The sequence below is a fragment of the Pongo abelii genome, chromosome 10, assembly GCF_028885655.2.
Source record: "Pongo abelii isolate AG06213 chromosome 10, NHGRI_mPonAbe1-v2.0_pri, whole genome shotgun sequence".
Taxonomy (NCBI): Eukaryota; Metazoa; Chordata; class Mammalia; order Primates; family Hominidae; genus Pongo; species Pongo abelii.
Genome location: NC_071995.2, coordinates 91,683,830 through 91,697,532, shown reverse-complemented (window position 1 = coordinate 91,697,532; position 13,703 = coordinate 91,683,830). Strand labels below are relative to the sequence as shown.

Genomic DNA, 13,703 nt, shown 5'->3' with positions numbered 1-13,703 from the left:
CACCCTCAAGATTGAACTTAAGGCTGACTTTAGGCATAGGCAGACTTGGGCAGTTTCTCTCCTCTTCCTTATATTTAGTTGTTCCATGAAATACCCTTAAAAGAATTCAATGACAGCGATTCCACAATTAGAAGTATGGCTTGAAATTCTCATTCCTGTGAGAGTTGACACACTGGCTTTAATTCACACTAAAGTGTAAATGACTAACCTAAGATTCTTTCCTTTCTGGCAAACAGTTTTATTAAATATGAAGAAGAGAGGAGAGAGCAAGAGAGGCTTACATTTGAGGGGAAATTGGGTAAAGGGACAAAGAAATGAGATGCTGGAGATTTTATAACTTTATGGTAGTGTCAGAGTTGGCCCCAGTTAACTTTCTGGAGTTAATTGCTCAGTTTAATTACGGATTTCTCCCCACACATTTCCAGCACTCAGTTTTTATTAGATCTTATATTGCTTGGTTTCCTTAGCCTCTTGTAAAAGAACTTCTTGAGTGGGTAAAATGGGAGAATGTGAGAGGAGGGTGCCATACAGTGGATCAGAACCGTTTCTTAGAGGATGTTTCATCACCTTCTATGTAATGTCATCAGATTTCCAACCAAAGTTAAAACGTTCTTCCCTTCTACTTCACAGTAAACTAATCTTGGGAGAATTCTTTCTGGCTGAGCGCTTCCCAAGCCACCATTCTTTAAGTGGAATTTATTTGAATAATTTGACATTGATTTCTAGTCTGGGTACCGTTTAGTTCCTTTTTGGGTCACTGAGCAAAAGGACTTAATACGTTGCATGTTCCATGTAAAAATACCACCTGATTTTAGCTGTTCAGTGAGCTCCTAGGACAAAAGGAGGGTTACTGGCAATGGAAAAGTATCACTTCCAACACAGGATGTGCTGTGAGCATTGGTGGTATGTAACATATTCAGTAGTGTTTTCATGAACCTTCAGCAGAGTCTGTGTAAACTTTGCAATGAAATTCACCTTCTACTCAGCTCAACTTTATGGCTTCCTGAGCAAGGAGGTAAAGAACATGGAAGAGAAGTGGATGGGTCACAGGGGCACCTTCTGCCTTGTGGGACTCCCCACTCTGGTGTCTGGAAGGGATGATGGTGGTTGAATTCAGGGTCACTGCCCCTAGGCAGAGAGAAGGAAGAGAAGTGTTTTCTTCAGGTTCTTCTCCTTTTGATAGAAGAGTGAGGCTTCTGCTCCAGATTCTATAGGGAATAACATAGAGAAATTATGCTTTATCACTGGCAAAAAAGTCATCATTTGTAATTTGGGAATAATACATTGTGTACAGAGTTTAGAATCAATGCGATAAGCTATTAAAAGTACTTAACTTGATAGCTGGCACTAGCAGTCACTCAATTATTGTTTTTTTCTTTCTGGCTGTCACCAGTTACAGTTTTGCATTTTTACCTTTAGGTCTTTGATCCGTTTTGAGGTAATTTTTGTGAAAAAGATGTAAGGTCTTGGTTTAGATTCTAGTTTATTTTTTTCCTGCATGTGGATGTCTGGTTGTTCCAGCACCATTTATTGAAAAGACTGTCCTTTCTCCACTGTATTGCCTTTGCTCCTTTGTCAAAGCTCAGTTGACTATATTTGGGCGGGTCTTTTTCTGGGCCCTCTATTCTGTTCAGCTGGTCCATTTGTCTGTTCCTTCACCCATGTCACATTGTTTTGATCACTGGAAAGCTTTTCAAAACCATAAAGCCTTATACCCATATGAGGCACTACTAGTAGAGACAGTGACCAGCCGAGGGCTGTTAGCATTTCCTCAGCTCTTATCCTCTCCCTGCTCTGTGTGAGTTAGAAGATGGAACTCCTTCTCTGTGAAGAGGGAAAGCCAACGCTCCAGGGCCAATGGTTTACTGAGGGGATGATGGAGTTGGTCTCCGTCTCTTCCTTTCTGCTGAGTTAGAGGACAGGGCTTGTTCAAAAATGTCTAGTTAATCTTTGCTTTTTCCGACTTCAAGGACCTAATCCTAACACTTTGCTACTGGCAACTCAAGCATTATATATTCTGTTATTTTTAAATATTTTATTATTTTCTTGCTTGTTTTAGACAGTAACATTGTTTCCTTTTACTGCTCAGTCTGGGCATGGCTCATGATTGCCCATTATAGCTTCAGCTGACATGGATCCTGTGTTTTAGCAAGTAGTTCTCCAAGTGTGGCCGCTGACCCACAGTAGCAGATCCTCTGGGAAATGCAGTGTTAGAAATGCAAATTTTCAGGTCCTACCCCAGACCGAATGAATCTAACTTCTAGAAGAAGGCCAAGTAAATCAGCATTTTAATTTAAAAAAAAAAAAAAAAAGATACATGCTCAAGTTTGAGAACCACAAACTTTGAGTTTACAAAGAGTTTTTCATTCATTTAGTAGCAGCATTGTCACATGCATTGTCTCTGATAGATGGCGCGACAACCCACTTCCACTTGGTTATTCTTTTCCCTCTGCATTTTAGGGCTTACCATAGGACGCCCTGCCGAAGCTGGCATGCTGCACGGGAGCTATCACTCAGAACACTCTCACAGCCTACAGCCTGCAGAAGGAGAGTGTCACCTGGTCTAGCTGCTGAGTGACTGCTGATCAACAGCTGGCTTCACCTTGCATCCTGACTCCTGGGAGCTCTTCCTCTCCCATCTCTCTTCCCTTCTTTCTCTGTAGGTGCAGCTGTCAGGATCAACTGAACCACTGGGGATGGCTGTCTTTGGAGAGGAGCTACATGGCCTTGAGAAAAGCTGGGTAGATGGACGGCCTCTCCTTGGAAATGGGCTCTCTGAAAGGACAAAGCCTAGGAAACTGCTCCTCAGGGTGCAGAGCACAGGCTTGCCTGTTTATTTAGGGTATGAACTTGGAGTCAGGACAGGAGTTTTATGAACAGGAGAAGGAATTTTGTTAAGTTTGTGGCCTTATGCTGATTCTTTTTGGGATGTTGAGTAGCATGAATAGAGAAATCTTTGATGAGAAGAAAAAAAACAGTTTTAGTGAGTAAGTAAATGCAGGTTCATTTTCATTTGTAAATATATTTCTTCTATTTGTTGTTACTCCATTTGTAAGCTGCACACATATAACCATAGATTCAGAGTTTTTTTTGTCTATCCATTGATGGCAATCTGTGTTACTTTCTGTCAAGGAGGCACAGCAACTTTGTGTCAGTGTGGTGAGGCTCTGGTTGCCACAGACAGTATAGGTAGTGGCCTTCTGTTAGTTGATAATTAATTACTAAATTGGCAGCATGTGCCCCTCATTCTGTGCTACATACACACACACACACACACACACACACACACACACACACACACACACGGAACCCCTTATGTCTGCTTAACTTCCAAGAGTCTTTTGGACATATAAAATTTGCCTGAGTCAAAAGTTTAAAATATGCATTTGTTCTGTGCCTATTAAAAGCAAAGTTTAAAATAAAGCCTGAAATAATGGATGAAATCCATTCAGGCAGCTCGGTGGTTTAAAGCAAGACTGAACTTTCTACTTTTTGAAAAGTGTATTTCCAGGAATAAAGCTGAGAGGGCAAAGCAAGACCTAATTTTCCCTATTAAATAGGAAATAAAATGACACATATTGAATGCTGTCTCGAAGGTGCTTGTACTGGTTGGGAAAAGATGGCCTTGAGACCCAGGCTATTCATGTTAAGATTGAAGATGAGGTGAAAATGCTAATTAAATAATGCCATGGCAAAGTTGGCTGAAAACGAGTAAGCGGGACTTTGTGAACCCTTCATATTCCTAATAAAACATCTCTTCCTTACTTGAACATCTCTTCCTCTCTCTTTTGAACTTCAGCAGGCTATAAAGGACAATGCCCTTCGTTTGTGATTATCTAATCTCTAGAAACATGCCCTGCCCTCATATATTGCTGGTGGGAATGTAAAATGATGCAGCTGCTGGGGAAAGCAGTTTGGTGGGTCCTCAAAAAGGGAAACACAAAGTTATGTGTGTTTATGAACCAGAATGTTCCACTCCTAGGTATATACTCAAGATAACTGAAGACATATGTTCATACAAAAACTTGTACACAAACGTTTGTAGCAACATTATTTATAACAGGCAAAAAGTGGATACAATCCAAATCTCTGTCAGCTGAGGAATGGATAAATAAAATGTGATAGAGCCGTACCATGAAATACTATTCAGTCATAAAAAAGAATAAAGTACTGATAGTAAGAGTTGAATAAGGAAGAAAGAAACATGAAAAGTGGCTTCACAGTTAAAGACAGGTTTATTTTGGAGAATAAACCCGGGAGTGGCTTCTGGCTGAATTAGGTCAGAGGCACTCTCTGTTACAGACTAAGAGTATTTAAGTGTTTAGGGCAGGAGAGCTTATCGCAGGCTCAGAATATTTCTGTGTTTCTTTGTCTTGCTTATTTGGGAGGGAGTTTTTGTGTTTGTTTCCATCCTTTTTTTTTTTTTTTTGCAGCTGCAGGCATACTGAAGCCTGCTTTTAGCTTCCCTATCTTAGTGTACCTAAAGGGAAAGGGATGTGCTTATTAGGGCCCACTGTTTTACTGGGGCCCATTGTATGAGTGTGAAGTTTGGCAGTTACCCAAGAGACTTTCCCCCCACCTTCTGTGCCTGAGCTGTCTCATCTGTGTTTTACTGTCTGCTCTTTCTGGCTGCTTGTTGTTAGAAGAGAAGTGATTTCCTTGAAATGCCTGAGATTAGAAAGGGAGCTGGAACTTGAAATGGCGATGTTTGTCCAAGATGACGGTGCTTCTGCTCTGTCACTGATACCTGCTACCACTTGGATGAACCTTGACAACGTTGTGCTAAGTGAAAGAAGCCAGAATCAATAGGCCGCATTTTGTTCGATTCCATTTATATGAAATGTGCAGAATAGGCAAATTATAGCCCCCCAAAATTCATATGTTGACGTCCCAACCCTTAGTACCTCAGAATGTAACTGTCTTTGAATATGGGGCCTTTAAGGAGGTAATTAAGGCAAAAAAGAGGTCCTCTGGGTGGGCCCTCACCCAATAAGACTGGTGTCTTTCTAAGAAGAGAGAGATTAGGACACAGTTACACACAGAGGAAAGGTCATGTGAAGACAAAGGGAGAAGACCGCCTTCTGCAGGTCAAGGTGAGAGGCCTCAGGATAAACAGCGCATAACAGGTCTGGTGAGGTCTGAACAGAGGTCAGATTGTATAGTGTGTTATCAGCTAGGGTAAGGAGTTTTATTTAAGAGTAATTCAGAGCCACTGGAAGGTTTTAAGCCACTGGAAGGTTTTAATCAGATTCTACAGATCTGATTAATATCTGGGAGTTAGGGTTTCCCTGGATATTCTAACAAGGAGGACTAAAGCATCCCTGACCTTAGACCCAGAGGTAATTTCTATCAACCCAGGTCCTGAATTAAACTTTCTTCATACCGTTGATTGCCCTTGGTTTTCAGCAGGGTTTGCACAAAGAGAAATCAACACACCCAGGATAGCATGCTTAGTACTCCAAACAGACTCTGAGAAGCATAAGGGTCAACCATAAATGCACATTTTTGCAAACACTGTAATCTATTTATGCTACAAAAAATCTCCTAAACAGAGGAACCAAATCAACTGCAAATAGCTATTGTTGACTTTCTACGAGGACATTGGCAATCATGATGGCTCTGTGAGCCACAGGATTGTTGTAAAGAGAGATTTCTGCATGGTGGTGATTTTCTGTACTCATCAGTGGATTTTTGTTTTTTCATCAGGGCCAAGAGCTCCAACCATAAACAAAGGAGAAATTTTGACTTGAGAAATATCTACTTTGTTAATAAGCAAAACTGAAACTGGAAAAAAATAATTTTGTTTTGTAAACACAGGCTTGCTGTTCATTTAGTGCAAAGTATAACTCTTGCAAAATGCTAAGGGTACATGGTCCCCATGGTGCTAGAGTTTAAAACGGTTTTGGAGGAATCAAAACAGCAGCTCTGTTTATTGCGCAAATGTAGCAAATATGAAAGCCAAATCATATAAATTATTTTAAACAACTGAATGCCACTTACCAGCTGTGAGCTACCTGCTTCAACAAAACTCTTTCAAGCCTAAGTAAACGGGGAAAATTTCTCTCTTCTCTCCATGTATTTAAAGACAGCATCTGAATTAACATCTGAGTCATAAATAGTCCATGAAATGGATGACTCCTCATCCTGTGACTAGATGTTTTTTTTTACCAGATAAAATTCTAAGTGAATCTCTTTTCTCTTTTGCACTTTCAAAAGCTATTTCCCTTCTCTGGTTTGGTCTTCTGGTTAATGTGCTGAGGCAGGCTCTTGGCAGCCAGATGGAATATCATCTATATTTAGGGCTTCCATTAGCTCTTGTGTTTGAATCTGCTGCCATTTCCTAATTTCAACACAAATATTCTACGAGAGTGGATTGCCGTTTATGTTATTGCTGTATAATAAACTCATCATGCTAATATGCCTTATTTTTCATGGAGATTCTTTTCGCTAATCAAGCACATTCCCTTTTTATTGGTCACATACCGATACATGAGAAGTTGTTACCTTGATAACATTTACCAGCATTCAGGCTGGTCAGCCTTGGTTCTGGCTTTTCTCGCTGTCCCTTCCAGGCTGGTTTGGATACCATTCAGTGTTTTCTTTTTGGTTCATGGGAGTTCAGCAACCCAATAACCTTGAGAAAAGAGAAATGAGAAATGGAACCAGTTCATCTTAGGCTAAAAGATTCATTTTGACAGAGTAATTTTTTTCCCTAGGATAAGAAATTACTGGTCATTCCAGATGCATAGATACTACTGTGCCAAAGTGCTGCAGAGAGTTTCATGCTGAACTTTTCTAAGAAAATTAATTGGATGTTAATGAAAGTTTGGGGGTGGTAGAATTCAAGGGAGAAGTACTCTGTTTTTTATCACCACTTCCCAAAATTATGTAGTTGAAGGCTCTATAATGATTATAAAAATAGTAACCCCCACTTGCTTGTGCTAGACAGAATATAAAGCAGTTTCACAACATTTCTGCGTTGAATTAGAGTAATCCTCCTGGTATCTGAAGACCTCCTCTGAGCCCAGCGTATGCTGGCATCGCCACCAGAATCTTAGGAGTGAGGCCTTTGGCCAGGCTTGGGGGTTCTAATAAATTTAGCATATGGGCCGGGCGCGGTGGCTCACACCTGTAATCCCAGCACTTTAGGAGGCCAAGGCGGGCAGGTTACTTGAGGTCAGGAGTTTGAGACCAGCCTGGGCAACATGGTGAAACCCCATCTCTACTAAAAATACAAAAATTAGCTGGGTGTGGTGGTGCGTGCCTGTAATCCCAGCTACTCAGGAGGCTGAGGCAGGAGAATCGCTTGAACCCAGGAGGCAGAGGTTGTAGTGAGCTGAGATTGTGCTACTGCACTCCAGCCTGGGTGACGGAGCGAGACTCAGTCTCAAAAAAATAAAAATAATAAATAATAAATTTAAAAAAGCATAGCATATGGAACACTCTTCTGGAATCAGTGTCTGTAACAGAAAAAAAAAAAGAAAAATTTGAAGTTGCAAGTACTCAGATGGGTTTGTGGACACTGGAAAGGAGATGAGGAAGCTACACATCACCTTATTTCCAGGAGAAGGTGGGTGGCGGATTCATGCTTGTTCTCAATCGTAGCGGTTGTTTGGACTCAGTAGGAGTATTTGCTGTGAAGTCTGTCATATGAAGGAAAAAATCAAGGGTGCAACATAGCGGCCAGAAAAATTGGATGGTGTCATTTCCAGTCACCAAGGTGGGCCACCTCACGCTTGTGGGTCAGCACAGATCAGACGTGGGTGTCTGGAGTTTGCTCTTTTACACATGTGCTGAGACAGGCTTCTTGCTTCTGTCGCATGACTCCCAGCTGGAGAGGATGATGAGGGGAGAGCCCAAGCTACACCAATAACTCTCGGTGCCAGTTCCTGCTGTTTCGTCATTGTCTCCCCATCACAGCTGTACCAGGACCACTTCTGGCTGCCTTCTTGCTTCTCCAACTGCTTTTCTCTGGTTTCCTCCTTGGCTTCTCTTTCTGAAATTGTCACTTAAATGTTGACATACCCAGACTGTGCCCTTTGGCACTTATCTATTCTCACTTTACCTACACTCCCTGGACAATCGCCTCCATTCCCATGGCTTCAATTACCATCTCTACTGCTGGCAGCTCTCAAATGAAATCTACATCTCCAGCCCAGAACTTGTTCTGTGGTTCCCTAGATGTCTCAAACTCAGTGTGTTTGAACCTAGCTCATGATGCTCCCACCCCCACAAACTATGCCTGCTCCTGAGATCTTGTCTACGTAATAGTGGCCAAGATTTACTGTGCTTGTGATATTCTAGGCTCCGTTCCAAGCATTTGACATACTTTACCCCATTTAACCTTTTCCAGAGCCCTGTACAGAAGATACAATTATTATCCCTCTCTTATACTCTGAGGCACCCAGTGAATCGGTGCCTTGCCCCAGGTTCAACAGCTAGCTGTGGACAGAGCCAGACTTTGAATGCAGGCTGTTGAAACTGTAGCCCATGCTTCTAATCAATTGGCTGGGCTGCTTGCTGTTGTACATTTACCCAAGTCAAAAACTGGAGAATCATTTTTGATGTCATCTTCTCCCTGGCTCCCACATCCAATGCACTGCCAATCCAGTTCCTTTTACCTCCTGAATAACTTGAGCCTTTCTTTTTTTTCTTTTTTGCTCCTGGGTCACTACTATAGTCCAAGCTATTATCTCTTGCCTGGGCACTCACAATGGCTTCCTAACAGCTCTTCCTGCTGTTCTCTCATCTCTCCTTTCCACCCCATCTATTTTCCGTACTGCAGCCAAAGAAATCTCTCTAAAACATAAATTCAAATGTGTCACTTCAGTAAAATGCTCCAGTGGTTCCCCATTGTCAGGGCAAAGTCTGGACTCCAATATGCCTAAAAGGGTATGCTCCGGGCTCTGTTCTCTCCAGCCTCATCCTTCTCCCTGACTCCATCCTCTCCCCTTGCTTTGTCAGCATGCCCCGTCTTCCTGCGTTTCTTCCCTTTCCTGGCTCCCAGAAGGCCCCCTTCTCTCTCTCACCTCTTGCCCACTTAGTTGTCTCATCCCTTTGCCTATGATGCAGTTTGGATACTTGTCTCCTTCAAATCACATGTTGAAATTTGATCCCCAGTGTTGAAGGTGGGGTCTCGTGGCGGGTGTTTGGTCATAAGAGCAGATGGCTCATGAATGGCATGGTGCCATTTTTGTGGTAATCAGTGAGTTCTTACTCTTAGGTCCCACAAGATTTGGTTGTTAAAAAGAGTCTGGCTCCTCCTTCTCCTCTGCTTGCTCCCTTCCTCTCTCGCCATGTGATCTCTGCACACACCAGCTCCCCTTCACGTTCCACCATGAGTGGAAGCAGCCTGAAGACCTCACCAGAAACAGATGCTGGTGCCATGCTTCTTGTACATCCTGCAGAACCATGAGCCAAAGAAATCTCTTTTCTTTGTAAATCACCCAGCCTCAGGTCTTTCTTTATAGCAACACAAAGGGACTAAGACAGCCTGAATGTCCTTCCATCTTCTCTGCACCTGCTTGACTCCTATTCATCCTCAAAGGCTTTGGGGATCTCCTCTCTGGGGTCTAGAAAGGGACTTTGGTGCCTTGGCTGTGTGTTCCAGTATAGCTGTCACTCTGTGTGCCACGGTTTGTCCCAAGCACTTTAAATATATTAACTCATTTAATTTTGCAAAAACCATATAAGGTAGACACAATTATTATTTCCACTTAGCAGATGAGACTGTTGGCGCACAGTGCATCTGCCACTCTAGTAGTTTACCAGAGGAAGTTTGACACAGGGCTCTGACTACAAGGCTGTTGCAAGAACACAAAAAACAAATGGAGGATGCAAGATAATCCAAAGATGAGAAACAGTAGGAAGCTGCTGCTCCAGGTTGGAGGGACAGAAGGAAGTGGGGATGGCACCAGAGGTGAGGCACTGGGACTGCCCAGCGGCAACTGGAGCTCTAGAGGAGGTGCAGCCACTGTCAGAGCAGCCACCCCAAACTGAGAGGGGCTTAAGTACCTTGACATTCCCCTGTCCTACTGCTAAGCTCCACCACTGCTTCCCGTTGGCTGAGCTAACCAGACACTCATTGGCAGGAGCCTGGGAAAATGTAGTCTGCAGAGGTCGTGGTAAAGATGGGGAACAAACTGAGAGAAATAGGTAGAAGATAGGCCCAGAGAAGTTCATTACTTTTTCCAAGCTCTGACAACTTCTAAGTTGCAAGGTCTAGGTAGTTCGGCCCCAGAGTGTGTCCCCTTAACCACTGATGTACACTGCCACTCTGAGAACCTGGGGCCAGGCACTGAATCACATGTCTCAGATATGTAAAATGGAAATAATAGTGATATCCTCTGTATGGGGCTATGATAAAGGGAAAATGAGTTGACACACTTCAAATATTTTGAATAGTGCCTGGAATATCATAAGCACAGTAAATTTTGGTCATTCTTACAGAGATAAGGATCCCAGGAGAAGGCAGTGGTCTGGGCGTGGGAACTGTGCCCAGCACTGTTCTAGGCTCTTTCTCTAGAAGTAGTTGCTGTCTCCATTTTACAGATGGTAAAACTGAAGCCCCAAGAGTTTGACTTACTCACATAGCGAAAGTGGGAGTAGGACTCAAGAATTTGATTCCAGAGTCAACGTGTGTATGCCATATTAAAATTCTTGTGTGATGGACTCTCTTCCAGCTAAGCTACAGTTTCTATGGGGACACACCTGTGCCTTTTTTGCCTTTGATTCCCTAGCACAGGCTCAGCACCTGGTGCCTTGGAAGGCACTCAGTACGTATTTGCTTGGTGAATTATTCAATGGCCTGGTGATTTGCTGGTGCCGTGGAAGTGGAAGTTGCACAGACATGTCTCTGGACTTCTTGGTCAGCAGTGAGGTGCTGAAGGCCCAGCCTCTTTTCAGAAACTCATTCCAGGCCATCTCCATAGTGCATGCCCGAGTGTTCCAGCTCTGCCATTTCATCCGTCTCTGTGATGGCTTCCCCTGGACCTCCACCTTGTAGAGGCCATCTATTTTCTATGTCCTTGAGTGCTCAGTGGTGACCAAGGCAAGAGGATGAGAGTCAGGGTGAGGAAAATTGCATCGGGGGATGGAAGAGAAAATGAAATGGAGTAAAAGGTCACCATTACACCATTAAGGAGACCTCAAGAGCACTTCCTAATCATAATATAATCTGCAAATGCACATCTGGAGGTAATTATATCTAGCTAGGACGAATTATTTCTACTTTTATCTTAGCAATTGACCTAGTATATGAAGTGGAAGCAATTCATTCTTCTCTGCCTCTGTTTCCCCACTTAAACAAGAGGGAAAAGATCATTTTCACTGAGTGTTGGAAAAGTACTTTTTCATCATTAGAGAAAGTCTGTAAAAAATTAGTTACTGAATCTGGCTCTGGCATGAGGACATGGGCTAAAACTGAGTTTTTCATCTGTTGCAACTGGTATGTTGTTGGGGATGCTGCCATTTCTTGAAGTTTCTCTCATCTGTCCAGCAGAAAGAGCTGGGCTTCTTATAAGAAGCTGATGTATATTTATTAACAGATAATATGAGTTATGTATCTAATAATGGTTTCCTCTTCCCTTTGGCTGCTTACAAAGGGCAGAGCCAAATAGGCCAGCACTTGGAAGAATGTGGGATTTCACAGCACGCCTTTTATGTCCTAACCACAGCCCTGCTACTGATTTTTCTATCCTATCTTTTCCCCCATCACTTTTATTCAACTGATTGTATCTTGCTGAATTTTGTGCATCTTGGTAAGCCATCCTCAAGCCTTCCCAGGACAACACAAATAAGTAAATAAATAGTTATTGACTCAAATGTTTTTAATCACAGACTTGATTCCTGGCTTTGCTTTAGGGAAGTACTCTGAGTTACTGGCACTCAAGTAACTCAAAGTATTAATGTTCCATCACTTTCTAGAATGAACTAATCCAGCAGAGATTAGCATAATCAATTTATGACAAAAAGCTATAGTATATTAAACTCCAGAGTTCCCAGCTGGAAGAAACTGTAATTTTAGAATTGGTTAATCAAGAAATAGATGTTGACTATTAACTCAATTTTGGTAATGTTTTAAATGAGTCTGTATTTTATTAATACATATACAAATGATAAATTTATAATTTTTTATTATATTTTATTAGTCACAACCAATCTACACACATTTGAAAATGGTGGCATATACATATGGTGAAAATAGCATTTTCACTGGGTCTCAAATTATGTTGGTGAGCTTATAAACTAGAAGATCCCTTGCAAGAAGGCCATAGACTCACTAGAGGCGAAGCTTTACAGGCTGGAAATCCTGGCATTCTTCCTTTACTCATTTGTTAAGGCATATTGAGTTAGGTGCTAGTGTCCCTAGGCATGCTTTTGTATTACAGTGCTTCACTTTCATGAAAATTGGGCAACAATTGGCTCAAACTCAACCTTTAGTAACAAAATTTCCCTTCTGACTTTCTAGACATGTGTCAAAATTACTTCATTAAATTTCAACAGTGTTTAAGCATGCGTTTGTACTGTGATTTTCACTTATTAAGTGCTCTGATGTAATATCTTGTTTTCAATTATATGTAATTTATCAATTATATATTCCTATTAAAGAACAGATCCAAGAAGAGAGGGATCTGATTTTGTGAAAAAGAAATTGTAGGGAAGAAAATCACTGGACTGAGGTCATGCTGCAAGTTAGAGGCCAACCCTAGACAGGAACTTTGTTTTCTAATTTTTTAAAGAGATGCGGTCTTGCTACTTTGCCCAGGTTGGCCTCAAACTCCTGCGCTCCAGCGATCCTCCTGCTTCAGCCTGCCCAATATCTGGACTACAGGCACAAGCCACCACACCCAGCTAGAGCTTTTTCTTTCTTTCTTTTCTTTCCTTTTCCTCCTTCCTTTCCCTCCCTCCCTCCCTCCTTCCTTCCTCTCTTTCTCTCTCCTTCCTTCCTACCCTCTTTCCCTCCTTCCTTTCTTTCTCTCTTTCTCTCCTTCCTTCCTTCCTTCCTTCCTTCCTTTCAGGTCTCTCTCTACCCTGCTCAAGCCATCCCCCCCCTCAGCCTCCCCCACCCACTCAGAGTATCTGGTACTACAGGTGCATGCCACCACGTGCAACTAATTTTTGTATCTTTGTAGAGATGGGGTTTCGCCATGTTGCCCAGGCTGATCTCATAGTCCTGGGCTTAAGTGATCCTTCCGCCTTGGCCTCCCAAAGTGCTGGGATTACAGGCGTTTACGACCACGCTGACAGAATTTTATTTCTTAAAATGATTTTTGCTGTTTTTTCCTTTATCTTATATTGCCTAAGGGCTGTCTTTCTTTTTCTTTCTTTTAAAAAATATTTTTAAGTAAACAGGGTCTCAAGCCTTCAGCCACCCCTTCATCTCTTACACTTCCCTCCAGTGAAATCGTAGTACTATGCACAGGCCTGGGTCTCCTTGTCTTTCAACAACTTTGGCTTCCACTGGGGTCTTGAAATCCCTCCGCCATCAATATACAATAAGAAATCCAGATTATCCACTCCAGCTGGCAGCTTTTCTGCTACACAGATTAGCTTTTTCATGAACAAAAACTGGCACATCTGATCTATTGGAATTTTATGGCTGCTTAATGGAATTTATTGAAGCCAGCTCAGCAAAGTAGTGTTTCTGTGTCTAGTCATGCGTTAGGAAGTGTCTGTACTTAAACCCCAATGAAAAAGCATTC

At 42.2% G+C, this 13,703-nt stretch overlaps 1 long non-coding RNA gene across 1 annotated transcript; it reads right to left on the bottom strand.

Moving 5' to 3' along the window:
• Positions 1 to 217: 217 nt before the first annotated feature.
• Positions 218 to 8,258, bottom strand: LOC103892108 (uncharacterized). Its single transcript, XR_656334.4, has 3 exons — positions 7,554 to 8,258; positions 6,505 to 6,634; positions 218 to 1,208 (listed from the first exon to the last, which is right to left on the bottom strand). It is a non-coding gene; the product is annotated as an uncharacterized LOC103892108 (long non-coding RNA).
• Between the last annotated feature and the right edge of the window lie 5,445 nt (positions 8,259 to 13,703).